At 46.4% G+C, this 14,704-nt stretch overlaps 1 protein-coding gene across 2 annotated transcripts in view; it reads left to right on the top strand.

Moving 5' to 3' along the window:
• The first annotated feature begins 356 nt into the window (after positions 1 to 356).
• The window catches only part of ELK3 (ETS transcription factor ELK3), a 72,481-nt gene continuing 58,133 nt past the window's right edge, over positions 357 to 14,704 (top strand). Inside the window, exon 1 of one of the 2 annotated variants that reach the window (XM_080810767.1) lies at positions 357 to 427. The gene's annotated coding sequence lies outside the window, so the exon portion shown is untranslated. Of the gene's footprint in view, positions 428 to 1,289; positions 1,698 to 14,704 lie in introns of those variants that run through there. The other variant, XM_080810766.1, reaches the window with a different exon arrangement.

The raw sequence follows: 14,704 nt of genomic DNA, 5'->3' as shown, positions 1-14,704 counted from the left end.
AGCCTTCTGCTCAGGTCATGATCCCAGGCTCCTGGGATGAAGCCCCAGGTCTGGGCTCTCTTCTGGGGGCGAGAAGGGGGGAAAGGAGAGTCTGCTTCTCCCTTTCCCTCTCCCTCTGCCTGCCGCTCTCCCTGCTGTGCTCTCTCACTGTGTCAAATAAATTAATAAAAAAAAATCTTAAAAAAAGAAAAAAGGGTGGAATCTGACTTGATTGGTTTGGGTTGTGTATAGAGACCCCAGGTGATTCTAAACAGTAAACCCGGCCTGAGAACTGCCCCAGATCTACGTCATCACATGTTCTGGCAGGCGAGGCCCAGGCAACCAGTATTTTAACAAGCTTCCCACGTGATGCTGGCGCACACGCAAGTTTGAGAACCACGGTGGGCACGCTAGGGAGTGGAGGCACAGAAATGGAGGGTTTCGGAAGGTGAGCTGTTGGGATTGGAGCGCAGGGGTGGGGGTGAGGGGCCCTTCCAAAGTCCCCCCTCCGCCTCAGGGCAATGGACAAGCTCTCCAGCGAGAGGCTGGCCTGAGCCATCTCCGAGGGATGTTGGGCTGTGTAGACCTGCCTTGCGACCACAGAGCCTCCTTCTGAAGCCTCAGTCGCTCAGACTGGTGGTGGCTGCTCATATTCCTCTGGAGCTCTTAGGCAGGAAAGGTTGGGCCTGTGGTAGGCCATAGTGAATGGCTAGAAAGGTCTCTTCCTGGCGAATCCCGGCTTCCAGTTTATGGCTCCTCATACTTTTCCCCAAAGTGGGCCCCCTACTCTGAGCTCTGGCCTTTTTTTTTTTTTTTTAAAATCCCAGACAGGAACTGTGTCCATCCCCAGGCAGAAACCGTGCCTCCTTTCCAACATCTCCTAAGCAGTCACGTCCCCACCCACGACAAAAGCAGCCCTGTGCCTAGAGCCACCGAACGCTGCACCCCACTCCCCACTCCCCGCGCCCCACTGTCCCACAACTCAGCCATTCCAGCTAACAGAAAACAGCCAGGCCAGCGGCCTCCCCGCTTGGGGCCTTTCCGCCCAGGCCAACTGGGCAAGTCACGACCCCACTGTGGTGCCGGGCGCAGGGACCCCAAGGGCAGAGGAGGGCTCCCTCGGTTCTCCGCAGCCCGGGGTCGCCAGCCGCGCCCCGGGTCGGGGCGGGAGGGGGGGTGGGCACTTCTCTGGGTTTCTGGCCGAGCAGTACCCCCCGCCTTGGGGAGGGGCTGCGGCCGCCCGGAGTCGCAGAGGGTCCCGAGGCTCCTCCCCTGGGGTGGCCGAGCAGGAAGCGGGGCGCGCGGCGGGCGGGGGCGCGGCGCTGTGCGGGGCGAGCGCGCGGGGCGCAGGCGGCGGAGTATGCGCGGGCCTCGGCGGCCAGCCCCGGCGTACAGCCGCGGCCGGGGCGCGCGGCGCGGGGCGGAAAAGCCTGTTTACACAGACTGCACACCGCCTGGGGAATAATGCAGTAAAGGAAGTGAGCCGGCTCGGCCTGACTGCTCCAACTTCCTGCTCTCACACACACACCAGAGGGGAAAAAAAAAAAAAAAAAAGAGGAGCGAGAGAAAGAAAAAAAAAAGGGGGAAAAATCAGGATCTCATTACAAGAGCAACAGACCGTCTGCAGACGCCTGTCAGCATGGAAAGTCGGGGGCTTTCGCCCGGTTCCTCCTAGAAATTCCCCCGAAGAAGGATCTTGAAAGCTCCCCCACATCTGGGTAGGTAGCAAGCAGGGTTTCTGCCTGTTGCTCGGACAGTTGCAAAGTTTCGTCGGGGTGCTTTTTCTTTCTTTTCTTTGGTTTGGTGGGGGTGGGGCTGGTGGGCGCCGCGGGGTGGGCTGCGGCCCTGGGGAGGGGGCGCCGCCGGGATGCTTCCGCGCCGCCCGCCCTGCCGGAGCTCCGCGCCGCGTCCGACCCTGCGCCGGCGGCACCCTGCCCTGGGGCTGCGCTGCACCTCGGAGGAGGGGGCGCGGGGGGGGGGGTTGGTAGGGACGGTGGGACTTCGGGTCCCCGGGAGGGACGGCGACGGGGCAGACTGCGTGCCTGGAGGCTGGACGGCCGCCGACCTTCCAGCAGGGGCTGGGACTCCCCAGGGGTGGCAGTGGGCACCGATGCTCGGATTCGGGGAGAGGACGAGGGTGGAGGGGGAAGCAGAGGGCGTGGGGAGCGAAGACGCGGGGCTGGGGGCCACGTCCCTTCTGGTTCGGCAGGTGACCCCCCCCCCCAACAACCGGCCCGGGTCATCGCCCCCAGGCGCAAGCCCAGGTGGATCTTTAAAAGCCAGCGGAGTCCTTACTGGACACGGTTTTGGCGAAGGACCGGGCAGCAGACGGTCTTGGAGCCCCCCGCTCTAGGAGGGGGCGCTTCAGCTGGCAACTGAACGTTGGCCTGTAACGCTACTGTAACTTTTGGGAGGAGGAATTAAAATTTTGGAGAGGTAAACGAGACAAGTAAGAGGTCTCGGTTTTTTATTTTTTTCTGAACCGAATCATCCTGAGGACAAGCTGCGTTTAGGTGGTGGGTGGGGGTGGGAGTAAGAAATGTTATTTCAGAAACTGCAAAAGGGGCTTTTTAGAAAAAAAAAAAAAAAACGAGTGTCGGGAGAGTTTCTGGCTTGTCTGGAAACGGCAAGACTAATTGCCATGCGCTTCCGCTTTGAAACTGGCAGCAGACAGCATCTTGAAAATGACTCACTAGAGGAGCTCACAAAGAAACTGGTTTGCTCCTCAGGTTTATGTATTTGTGCCTTTTACAGTTTCCTTTGTAGTGTTCGAGGGGTCCCCCGCCCCTTCCCCGCCGCCCCCTCCTACCCTCCGGCTTTTGGAAGCCCCTGGCCAGTCTTTAACTACCCCCAGCACCCCAGCCGGAGGGGGGCTGGGGGAGGCTGAGTTGTTGTTGGAGTTGGCTGGGGAGAGGGTTACAGGGATTCTGCTGCTGCAGGGGGAAAAAGTTCCCTGAATTTTCCACTGGCTGCTGCAGGAAGAGAGAGCCCCTTTAGTCACTGCTAAGTAATGTCTGCATACACACCAACTAATCTCATTAGGAGTTTCCGCTGCTCCGTACAGGAGGGGTTTTGTGCAGCCACTGTCAGCTGGGGGAGTACTGTGCTGCAGAAGGGGACAAATTAGGGCTTTATTTACTTAGAGGTGCAGCTGCCTGACAACCTTTTTCAGGGCAGTATCTTGAAAACTTTGAAGTCGCTTGGGCCCTTTTGGATTTTGGACTTTCAGGTTTTTCTTTCCAAGTTGTCTGTAGGGTGTCTGTGTAGGGGGTGCGCGCGTGCGCGCGCGTGTGTGTGTGTGTGTGTGTGTGTGTGTGAAGTTTCTAAGGCCCCAGCAGCTCAAACACCCCCATCTTCTCTCATCTGAGCTTGTGTCTTTGTTGGAAGAGGTCTAGGGAGCTGGGGGAGCCACAGGAGGTGAGAACCTCAAGTGTGTTCCAGGCATCTATTAATGAGCTCAAATCGATTTCTGAGCCTTACTGCTTTATTGCCAAACAAAATGCCCTCTGATCTCTTTCCGTTTTTCTCTGTCTGTGGCACACATTTATTTGGGATAGGTCAGTTATGAGTTTCAATTTATGGGGATTATAAAATTACAAATTGTGTTAGGAGGTCATGTGGGTCAGACAGTGAAGAAGACTGTCCATAAGTGTTTTTAGAGTTTCCAGTAATGATCCTGCCTGCAAAAACCCCTGATGGTCTTTCTATGCCAAATATAGCAAAGGCATTATGGCCTTAAGGCCTTGTGCGTCCCCCCTCCTTTTAAACTTTTAAATGTTGGAAATGTGTAGAGTTGCTTAAAAGGGTAAAGAATTTTAAGGAACCTGCCTGGAACTGGGGGGTTCCCTTTACTGACAAGGACATGCTGCTTGAGGACGGTACTCTTGAAGGGTTTTGAGGTATTGGTATTTCTCTTCTCGTGGCAAAGCATGTCCTAAAAACAGCCCAAGGAGGGTGTGAGTCAGTGGATGTGAGTACAGGATGTCCCTAACACAGTGCCGGGCACAGCAGTAGATGCTCAATAAATTGTTGCGTTGAAAGCTGTGAGTAGGACCACAACACTTAAAACAAATAGATGAGAAAAACACTTTCCAGATTGCAGGAGAGGCCCCTTTCAGTGAACTACAAACCAGCCTGGATAAACAGACTTTTGGGAGTAATTTTGTCCCCCAGGTGACATTTGGCAATATCTGGAGACATTTTGGTTTCATAACCAAAGAGGGTCCTCTTGGCATCTAGTCAGTAGAGAGTTAGGCATGCAAGCTACCCATCCAGCAAGCAGCAGCCCCGCCCCCAAGAATTTTCCAGCCCTAAATGTCAGTAGTGCCCTCTGTGAGAAGGTCTTATTTACATTAACAATGATGGTGACTCTTTTGCCTGCATCCATTCAATGAATAGGACATTTACAAGTTGTCAGTTGCACTTTTCTGTCACATATGTACCACTGTGCATGAATTTTCTCACTCTCACTCTCTTTTTGGTCAGTAATATGCCATAGAATGACATTGAAATAATGAATTGTGATGGTTTACCTTTTTGGGCTGAATTAGACCATCTCTGAACCTCATTTACTTGGTACTGATGCTTTTCAGACCAGATGACAATAGCCCAGATAGGAGAGAGCAGTGATTTTTTTTTTCAACCCTAGTTGAATTTTGAAATTTCCTAAAACATTTATTAAAGATGTCTTCTTCTTATTATTAAAAAAAATTAATAATTTAAAACTGCTAATATACAGTAAATGTAACTCTGAGATCGTATTTTGAAATTTATATTTGTAATAACTTTTTGGAACTTGAATCTTTTCCTGAAATCGGTTTTAAAGTCCTTCCAGTCAGAGCATTTAAATTAAAATATTCCTTTCTTAGCTGTCAGATACTGGGTTTTGTATGTTCTGTGCTACCCAGTTATGTTTGTACACCTCTCTGATTCAAAACACCAGTGTGGTTGCAAAATATTACCTAATGACAAACCCAACACTAAAAAAAAAATTATCCAAGAATGTGACTTCCTGGAGTAGAGTCCCTTTTTGGGGGTGGGGGGTGGGTGCTGATGGTGAATTACTGCTTATGAATTAATGACTTTGCTCCTTCCCAGTCCTAGAGAGTGATCCTGCCACCTTCATGTGCCCCAGAACTGGGGTTTCTCATTAAACTTTAAAAGCAATGCGTTCTCTGTCTCTTTTGGCTGTACCTGGGCTGCAGGCAGCCGGCTTCTGCCCCTTCCTAGGGCCTACACACACACACACACATTGCACACACACACACACATACACACCGGGCACATGGGTCATTTGAATGAAAGACCCCAAGATTTTTCCATATGTTTCAAGCAAGAGCTTTTTATGTCCTGGTTATCCGTAATTCCCTTTGTCTTTGTATGTTGATTTATAACATATTTGAGATTGCACTAGCATGATAATATTTTCTAAAGGTTAGGTAGGTTTTTTTCTGTTTTGAAAAAATATTAATGTGAATTATGTTAGGAAGATTCAGAAAACCATGAAGAAAAATATAAACATCTCCCATAATCCCACTGTTAACATTTTGGTGTATATTTTTTCAGTCTCCTACAATATGTGTGTGTACACACACAAATACACATATGCACACATAAAACTTTTCATTGGAGTCACACTGTACTTTGTTTTGTAACTTATTTTTACTTAACATGCCATTTTATACATTTTCATAACTGGTACCAAGACCAAAAGTACTGCACATAGAACTTGCATTTATTGATCTAATAAATGTGTTGTCTCAACCGTGGATTGACATACTTTTTTACATGGATTTGTTCAATGTTTTTGTCTCTGTGGCTCCAAGTAATGTTCTAAGAATGCTGACCTCTTAGAAGACTGAATTCATATGTGCTGTGAAATTTGGGATTTTGATGAGTTTCTGTATGATTTAAGAATGAGTCATGATTTGCAGCCGAATATCAAGATGTAGTAACAGGAAGTCCAGAGCTCTACACATCAAAATAGAATGTTAGATGATGAGAAAGAGAAGCTAGGTTAAACCGAAAATGGACCTTGAACTTTATAAGGTGGGAGGAAGGTGCCTCTTGTACATTGTGACAATTCTGAGTTATTACTGTTTCATTTTATATCCAGAGAGTTTCCAAACTTTGAAACTGAGGTTTTCAATGGCTTTTCAGCTCAGGGTGACTATTGCCCATGGCCAGTTTGAATTAAGATCATCCAACGTTTTGGTTGAAACTGTGGCAGAGAGACGATGGTTTTGTGGCACAGAACTCTGGTTTTGCCACTTAAAGTGGCAGCCCCAGTAAATGGAATTGTGTGTGTGTGTGTGTGTGTGTGTGTGTGTGTAAAACCTTCTGTTAATGAATCCTAAAGGCCTTCAAAAACGGTAGATCATTCAGTCTTTTAAGTAATTGCAGAAATTCGACTCCTACCTATAACCAAAGAAAAATGGCCTTTCATCTATTACCGGAAACTTAATGTATGTGTCAGCAGTTTCAAAATAAACCTTGAATTGGTCATTTCAATAAACTGTAATTTGGTTTGAATTGCCACTAGGAATTATTAACTCATCGATTATGTGTTTTAATTTGCATTTCCTGGAAAGCAATTATTAAATTATTCTAAGAATTAAATGGGATTATTTTATAATTTATCTTTGAGACTTATTTTTATATTTTTAAAGAAATTAAGATGATGGTTTTACTAATATATTCTAATTTCAGTTGGACTAAAATTAATTTACTCACCTGCTCTAGAAAGAGGCTCTAAAGTACATGGTATCATAAGTATTTCTAAGCTACCATATCTAAGAATAATTCCTAATTTTCCATGTGTAAATATGGAAATAATGAGGTAGGTATAAAACACACTTATCTAATGCCTTCTTTTAGACTGAGGTCAGGAATCCTTTACTCAAAGAAATAGAACAGGGAATCTGAGACCCTGATGTCTTTTATTTTTTTTAATTGAGGTATAATTTCATACATGGAAATGGACAGATCCTTGATGTTTTTGTATATACCCATGGAATCCCCACCCCTTGCCTCCAAATAGAGAATATTTCCATCACCTGAAACATTCCCTAGCTATTTCTTTTTACTATGGTAATTTCACGAGTCTACCATGTAGGTTATTAAACCTCAGAACACTTTGATAAAATACTGCAGTATTTTTATTTAATCTGCTTGATTGAAAACAAATCATTAGAATGTGGGGATTTCCTCAGCAATACCATAGGAGGAAAAATCCCTTCTACATTATTTAATACCGCATAAGTTAACCAAAAGTAATGTGTGTGCTACGGGAACGAGCAGATTCCCTTAAAACCAGTCGTGTTGCGGGGCTATCTCTGAATCTCCCTGGTTGGTGAAGTGATTGAAGTGTAGAGGTTGGGATAATCCCTTCCAAGTCAAGTTCTTTTGTCTGCTTTTGTAGAGTAAGGAACTTGAATTCCAAGAGTTGTGAAAACATGATGTTAATTTTTGCTCTCCTCCCCAGCCAGCCAACTTCCACGCATACACAGCGATTTAGGCGAAGTATTTTGTGGTGGGAAAAGGGGTTCCCCATAAATTTCCCCTTCAATCCCATTCTGGCCCCTTGTAGAATAAGGAACCCTCGAGGGAAGGTTGCTTTTCGCTGCTATGCTGCATTTCCTCCTTTTAGTAAGGTTTGCGACAAGCATCACTCATTTCTGATGGCCTGGTCACCTCTTTCTTGGGAACACCAGTGACTCTGGACTGGATGCTGAGTAGGCCAAGATAAGATTGTGATCACCAGGTTCAGTCCCTGCTCCTTCTTTCCTATAGTCTTTGAAAAGGCTCTCCGTCCTCCACTGCTGTGTCTGAGGGGTCCCTCATTCCCTCTGGCCGTCTTTAGTCCCTTGTCTCCCCACAGGCTGGAGTGGTCCTGAAAACACAGGTCTGACCGTGCCACACATCCGCCTCAAATCTCCCAGTGGCTTCGGCCAGGGTAGAGACCCAAATCCTTCATGTAGGCAGTACGCCAGCCACCCTGGCTTTTCGTCCATTCCTCACAGGTGTCCTGTGCCCTTTGGCTACTGGGCCTTTCGAGATGCTGTTCTTTCTCCTGGGAATTCCCTTCCCCACCCCCACCCCACTCCCATCTATCCCCCATCTATCCCGCTCTCTCTACTTTGCTACTCTGTGGCCATCTTCCAAGGCTCCGCTTTTGCCGGGCCCCCAGGCTGGCGCTTTCACTGTCATCCAGCCATCTGCCCCCGCCTTCAGAGAGCCCTTGCCGTATTTACTAACAGGTTTCCTCAGTACCCTCTGCAAATTCTCCCTCTCCAGATTCTCACTATCCAAACACAGGTACTAAACACTTTGAGATCTCAATTTCTGGAGATAGGGCTGGTGTCCCTCATTGTTCCTTATTACTCATTATCCCAAACTCAGGAACGAAAGAGGGTTGATAGCCCCGCCTCCCTTGTTATCCAGAGCCTCTGCCAAACCCTTGAATCCTTTAGACTTGGAGAGTGAGGGAGGTACCTGCCCACTGATGCGTCATGATGCGTTTCACGTCTGTCTCGGCCCTCAGTCTGGAACCTCCCTCTGGGCCTGCTCTGTTTTTTCCATCCTCGTAATTATCCCAGCACGTTGTCCAGTACTTGGCATTCATTGAATTATAAACCATCTGAAGGGGGAAAGCTTGCCGTTGGACTTGATAAAGGTCTTTATTGCCATGCATAAATCCAACCCTTTGCTAGACAGTAAATTACTTGGATTAATAAGAGGCCTATCTCTTGGTGAAATCATGAAGACAGCCAGGAAGAGCCTGTACAGAGGATATGTCATTTTCCAGAGTTTTTGTCCGGACTTGCAAGAACCGTAGATGAACAGAAACGAGTTTGTTAATATCTGAGAGGACAAATGTCAGCCTTCCTGTTGCTACCAGTCTTGTACTGGAAATGGTTGGTTAACAGTTAAATAATTCATAGGTCAGTGCAGCTTGAAAGGATCTTGATGTAAAATTTTTTCCGTGTTAAAACCCATCATTCTACAGCAACGATCGTTGGTCTTTCATCAAGGTGTCGACTGACCAAGTTTTGGTCATTCCTTTGGGCTGCGTTCCATAATATTTGCAGTTAAAAATCCTTCCTCGCTTATACTAAAACCTGTATGTAGCATTTGTCTGTAACTTCTTGTAATTAATGATGTTTCTGATTGATTTCGAGAATAAGGAGAGACTCTGTGTATTTGAAAGGATGAATGACTAATACCTCCGCTGTTTTTGGTGAAGGAGGGCTGGGTCCGCTGTGCCTTTCAGCTGGGTTTTGCCAAAGAGGAGTTTGTTGATAGTCAGACCTTGACTTACCAGAATGTATGATTAAGCAGATTTCTCTCCCTGCATTTCGCTGTCAGGAGAGAGAGATAAAAACCCAATAGCAAAACAAGCCCCAGAATTTATTCCAGGATGTGCTCAGGAATTCTCTGTAAGAATTAAACAGCAAGGATTCTCTTACACTGTCTGCATCTGTAAGTTCTCATCATCCTCAGAATAATGATCCTAAGGCCCAGAAAGATCAGAATGCTCGATTATGTGAGAAAAGGGGTATATGGTCAGACAGTTTCCTAACACAGTTAAGAAGAGCACTTTTCTGGTTAATACTCAGTGAGCTGGAAACGTTCTCTCCCCACTCCCTCCTTATTGGATTTTGGACAGTTTTCCTTTAGAAGCTAAGATACAAAAGCCATGGTGGTTGGAGTTCCTTTGAAAGTGAAGAAGATAAGCATTGACAGGGGAGTGTGTGTGTATGTATATGTATGTGTGTGTCTCCGCATACGTAGGCGATAAGAGAAATGCCTGAGTTGAAGAGAGTGGGACAGTATGATCTCACTTTTTGTTCCTCCTACATCCAGAGCCGCTGTTTTCACAGAGGATTCAAGTCCTAAGAGAAAGGATGGGAGCATAAGGGAACATTTGCTAAACTTCTCACCCAAAAGAACCACTATTTCACTGTGAGAACTCAGAAAACTTGGATTTTTAAAAAATACAATTTATAAGAGAGGAGAAAGTAGAGATTCCTAATTTCAGCAAGTCCCATTAAGAACATACAAGAAGGGAGCAAACCTTTTAGTATTATTGCAAGAGCATATCTGGACACCGGACCTCCATGTTCTTGTATGGTTTTGCATTTTGAAATCTTCTGGAATCTAGAATCCATGAGCGTTGGTAGAGATGTTATTTCTGCTAATGTCTCTGCCTGTTTTCCAAGACCTAGAAACCGATCACATAGACCAGAAGGTGTTGGGTGGTAGAACATTAATATTTATTTTTATTTCATTTTTTCTTTTTAATTAGCAATAATCACGCCTCGGATAAACCTCATTGGCTACGATACTGCCACTGCGCAAAGCTTCATTTTTTCTTTTTAAAAAGTATTTTAGAACAAACATCTCCAGATTCTCCAAGTGACTTTCTGAGCTCAGGACTGGAACTAATTAAACCCCAGGCAGAGACCTGTTGTCACATCCATGCTGAGGCCCTAGTGGAGGGCAGGAATGCCTGTTGATGGGCCAAACCCATCTTTGATAGTCGAGGCCAAAACGTCATTCAGTCAGCCCCTCGATGTTCCTGTGACCTTTGCTTAATTGACTGCTTTGGATGCCTTAGTGCTGATTCTCAGTTCTGCATTTATGATACTTGGATAAACTGAGCAACTTTGAAGAGTGCTAAAAATTCTTAAAGTGAATGTCTTTTATTACAAATGTGTATGCTCTTGGAAGAGGCCCGGAATCCAACAAATGTCCTGGGGACACTGGGGTTCTCCAAAGCTCAGAGTTCCTGCTCTTAGATAAGAGCTCTTGGCCTGCTTTGATTTAAATCAGAGCTGAACCACAGTAACAGCGTCCTCTGCCAGCCTTTGCCACATCCTTTGCTTTTTTTTTTTTTTTCCCTCTTAACCTAAATATTAAACCTAATTTGTCTTTAAGACCTTGACATAGAAGATCATACGTGCTCTAGATAATGAAAATGTAAAAAGGGTGACTTTCTTTAGCAAGGGGGACAAGATCTCTAAAGCAGGATCCAGCTGTTATTTATTTTTTTTACAGTTAATATAATGTTGTGGAACAGTTATTGGAAGAGGAGAGTATCATGTTGTATGTGGCATTTCAGGAAAGGGCCGAGCCACGTTAGTGGATGGCAGATTCCCGAATGGGAAGTGAGGGCCATGAGGACGCTTTGGGGTGCATATTGGCTGTTTGATGCCGATGCACCACAGCCAGTCTTTTCCATCAGATGCCGTTGTAGGCGTCTCGAAGGATGTGGGTGTGCACGTTAGCCAGACACAATGAAGAAACCATCGGTCTCCCACTTATGACTGTGTTCATGTTCTTTGGTTCATTTACTCAGTGCATGTGGGGGAGGTTTAGTAAATAGGTTTGAAATACAAGGCATTGGGAGGGTTTTGAAGTTATTTTCTATTTTTGCAATTCTAATTCTTAGAAATAACAATACTTACCATGAACACCAAGATATTTTTAAATGTGCTCCCCTTACTATAGTGGGTCAACAAGTCAGGCTTGATTTTTCAGTAGACATTCAGTGGAAAATGAGATGCCTTTGTGTGCCCTGTTACCCTTATGCCATTGTATTTTTGTCTCATGTTAAAAAGAACTCTGTGAGAAGTTGTTGACGTTTAGTAGAACCCCTGCATTTGGTACCATGAGGCACAAAAATGTGAGAGAGACAATAAAGCCATAAAAGGGCTAGTCTACCTTCATGACTGGAGACGCAGCTAAAATCCCCCACAGGTGTCCACCACATGAGCAGGTGATGACATTTGGAAGACAGCAGCGTCACTGTTTTTTTATAGTTCCCTTGGAAAGTGGGTATATTATCATACCAGATTATGTAAAAATGTTGATGCCTCCCATTTGCATTTCCTAAACCGTGACAGAGTTTTGCTGAGAAGAGCACGGAAGGAAGGAAGGCGTGTGTGCTGAAGTGCCCACAGAACATAGAAGCCCCTAGAAGCATCTAGAAGCCCAGAGGAGTCCATTTCCTTGCTTAGCTAGCTTTCCGTGCGAGGTGGCAGTACTGGGTAGAGCCAGACCCAAACACGAGCTTGTGTCCATATAAGTCCGCGGAATCTGGACCTTTCCAGGAGCCACCACATTTTGACATGTTAAATTTTAGGAAAAGGAAAAGCTTTATCGTATTATGAGCCATTTGTAAATGATCTGCTCAGAAAGCTGTATTATAAAGTTTTAACACTGCTCATATACTCCTGAAGAATGTCAGGGTCAGCTCACGAGCATCCTTTTCTCTTGTATTCTTTTTGAAAGATTCTAAAGTGGTTTCTGTAGATTTACCTCAAGAGAGAAAGCTAACTTTGCCAGGAGTGCCGACGTTGGGGCCAGTTTTCTTCGGGGACTTAACCATCCAGACATGATAGAAAAAATGAGGCTTTATTATTTGAAGTTCTATAGAAGAGACAAGAGAAGTCTCTCTGGGAAGACCATGACTTCTCTCCCTCTCTGGGCGGCTACTAGGGCCGTGAAGGAAAGCCGGAGGGAGAAAGTCAAGGGCTCCTAAGATTAGTAGCCTGATGGGCCCTGCATGCATGAGAAGCAGCCACTGGTGGCGAGAGATGTGTTCTAATGCCAGTAAATGAGGTAGAGAGACTGAGCCACGCATGGGCAGCCTGGGGGACCCGCGGTGGCTTTGGTAGGATGTGGTCACACCGGAGAGAGATTTGGAGGACCCGGACATCTGGGCCAGGAGGAAAGGCTCTGCATCTTTCCCCGGGGTGGCACTGGAGAGGTAGGGTTGTGGTGCAGATGTTGGAGGCGGCTCAGACCGGGGGCAGGGGGAAGGGGGGCAGCCGGGGAAGGGGGGCAGCCAGGGAAGGTGCACAGATGGTTACCTTTCTGACAGGAAGTGCCCAAAGCTGCAGCGGAGCTGGGAGGCTGAGCACAGCTGTGCACATTTCCCGGTCGCCGGGGTCCCTTGGGAATCCTTCAGCGAGGAAGAGATGGTGTCGCAGCCCACACCTGACCCTGCCTGGGCCTCCTTCCTCCCCCACCCTGGCGTCCGCCCCGTGTGTGTGTGTGTGTGTGTGTGTGTGTGTGTGTGTGTGTTCGCGCACGCGCATGTTTGTTTGTGTGTTTGTGCGCGCGCATGTATGACAGAGACGGGGGATGGTGTCGGTGAGGCTGTGGGTGGCTGGGTGGGTGGCATCTGGGGGACTGGCCCGAGGAAGAAGGGCACCAGGATTAAGCGGAATGTGCGGCTGGTTACCACTGATGGAGAAGCGCAGTGTCCAGATTTTTAATTAGAAGAGCGAAGATGTGAATTTTCTTTGACGAAACCTATTTTATCTTGCATTTTTTTTTTTTTTCTAACGTTTCCACTGGGTGGTGCTGCGGGAATTCCTACCTTTTGCCTTGGATCTACCCTTCCCAGAAAGACGCCTCTGAAGCATAATAGGAGGAAGTCCTGATTTAGAAAGATTTTACAGTTTCAACACAATGGAAGGGTCTGGAGGATGCTCTGACAGGAAATGTTGGAGTTTCTGGATGTGGAAAATCCACCATCATTCTGTATCATGCACAAGTTTTCTTACTATGCCGCGGATAGACTTTTTGGCTTTCACCAACTTATTATTTAGCAGAGAAGAGCTTTCAGGTTTATCTGAAAGATTATGGTTTCGTTCTAGTGGAGGCAGTTTTTAAGATTTCCTTTATTTTTGATTTTCGTAAAACTATCATCACAAAGTGAGCAAACAAACATTTCCTGATGTTAAGACAACCGTAGATTTAAAAAATCTCTCTGGGAAGGTTTGATTTGAAGCTGAAGGCATCATTCCATTCCTGTTTTAAAGAGTATTTGTGCAGGGCACTGACCAAAAGGGTAACTTGGATTTTTATTTTCCAAGTAATCATACGGAGTCTTTTGGTCTGAGGGCGCTCGTGTGCGGATGGGGAGAGGGTTCGCCTAATCCCTGTTTTACAGATAAAGAAGTTGGAACAGGGAGAAGTTGACTTCCCTGCCCGAGATCATGCAACTCTTTAGGGCCACGGCTGCGATGGAATTTATGTTCCGATGTCCAGATTTTCCCCTTACGCATAGGATCAGGTTTTAAAAATAGGAATAGTATAGAAGATTAGGTAAAAGGTTTTTCATTCCAAGTTCTATGAGATAGAAGAATCAAGGGGAGTATGGGAGGGAAAAAACATACCCACTGGGACTTAGGGAGCTCATTCGATGGAAGTTCACATATAAGAACTGTTAGCAAGATTTTTAAGTAAGTTGTACTGTATGCAAGGCAGCATTTTGTTTTCATGTGCTTGTCATGGTCCTCCACAAAAATCCCAAACATTGCTTCCTTAGAACCTGAAACAGGGCTTCCCCGGAGGCGTCTGTTTTTAAAGGAACAGTTCTGAGTTCCTGCCAGGTGCCAGGTGCCGTGCTAGGTACTGTCACGTGGTTTTAGTGGGGTTCCCAGTGTGTCCCTATTCGCAGGTGAAGTGTTGCCTGTGATTCCTTCTATGGTTAGGAGAGATGCATGCAGGTTTGGGACTGTGTCTCCGGAGCCAGGCTAGATCCCTCGCATTTCTTTTCTTGCCTTCCATCCTCTTGTTCTGCTGTGTGTGCCCACACTGAGCAGGATGGTCTCTCCTGCTGAAGGGGGCCTAAGTGACAGAAGGGACCACTTCTCATGTCTAGTCTTCATAATCAAGAGCTACCCTCGATTATTTAGTGAAGGATGAAACT

The sequence above is a fragment of the Martes martes genome (genome assembly GCF_963455335.1).
Source record: "Martes martes genome assembly, chromosome: 8".
NCBI lineage: Eukaryota > Metazoa > Chordata > Mammalia > Carnivora > Mustelidae > Martes > Martes martes.
Note: the sequence above shows the minus strand (reverse complement) of the source record. Positions and strands in the feature narration are given on the sequence as shown.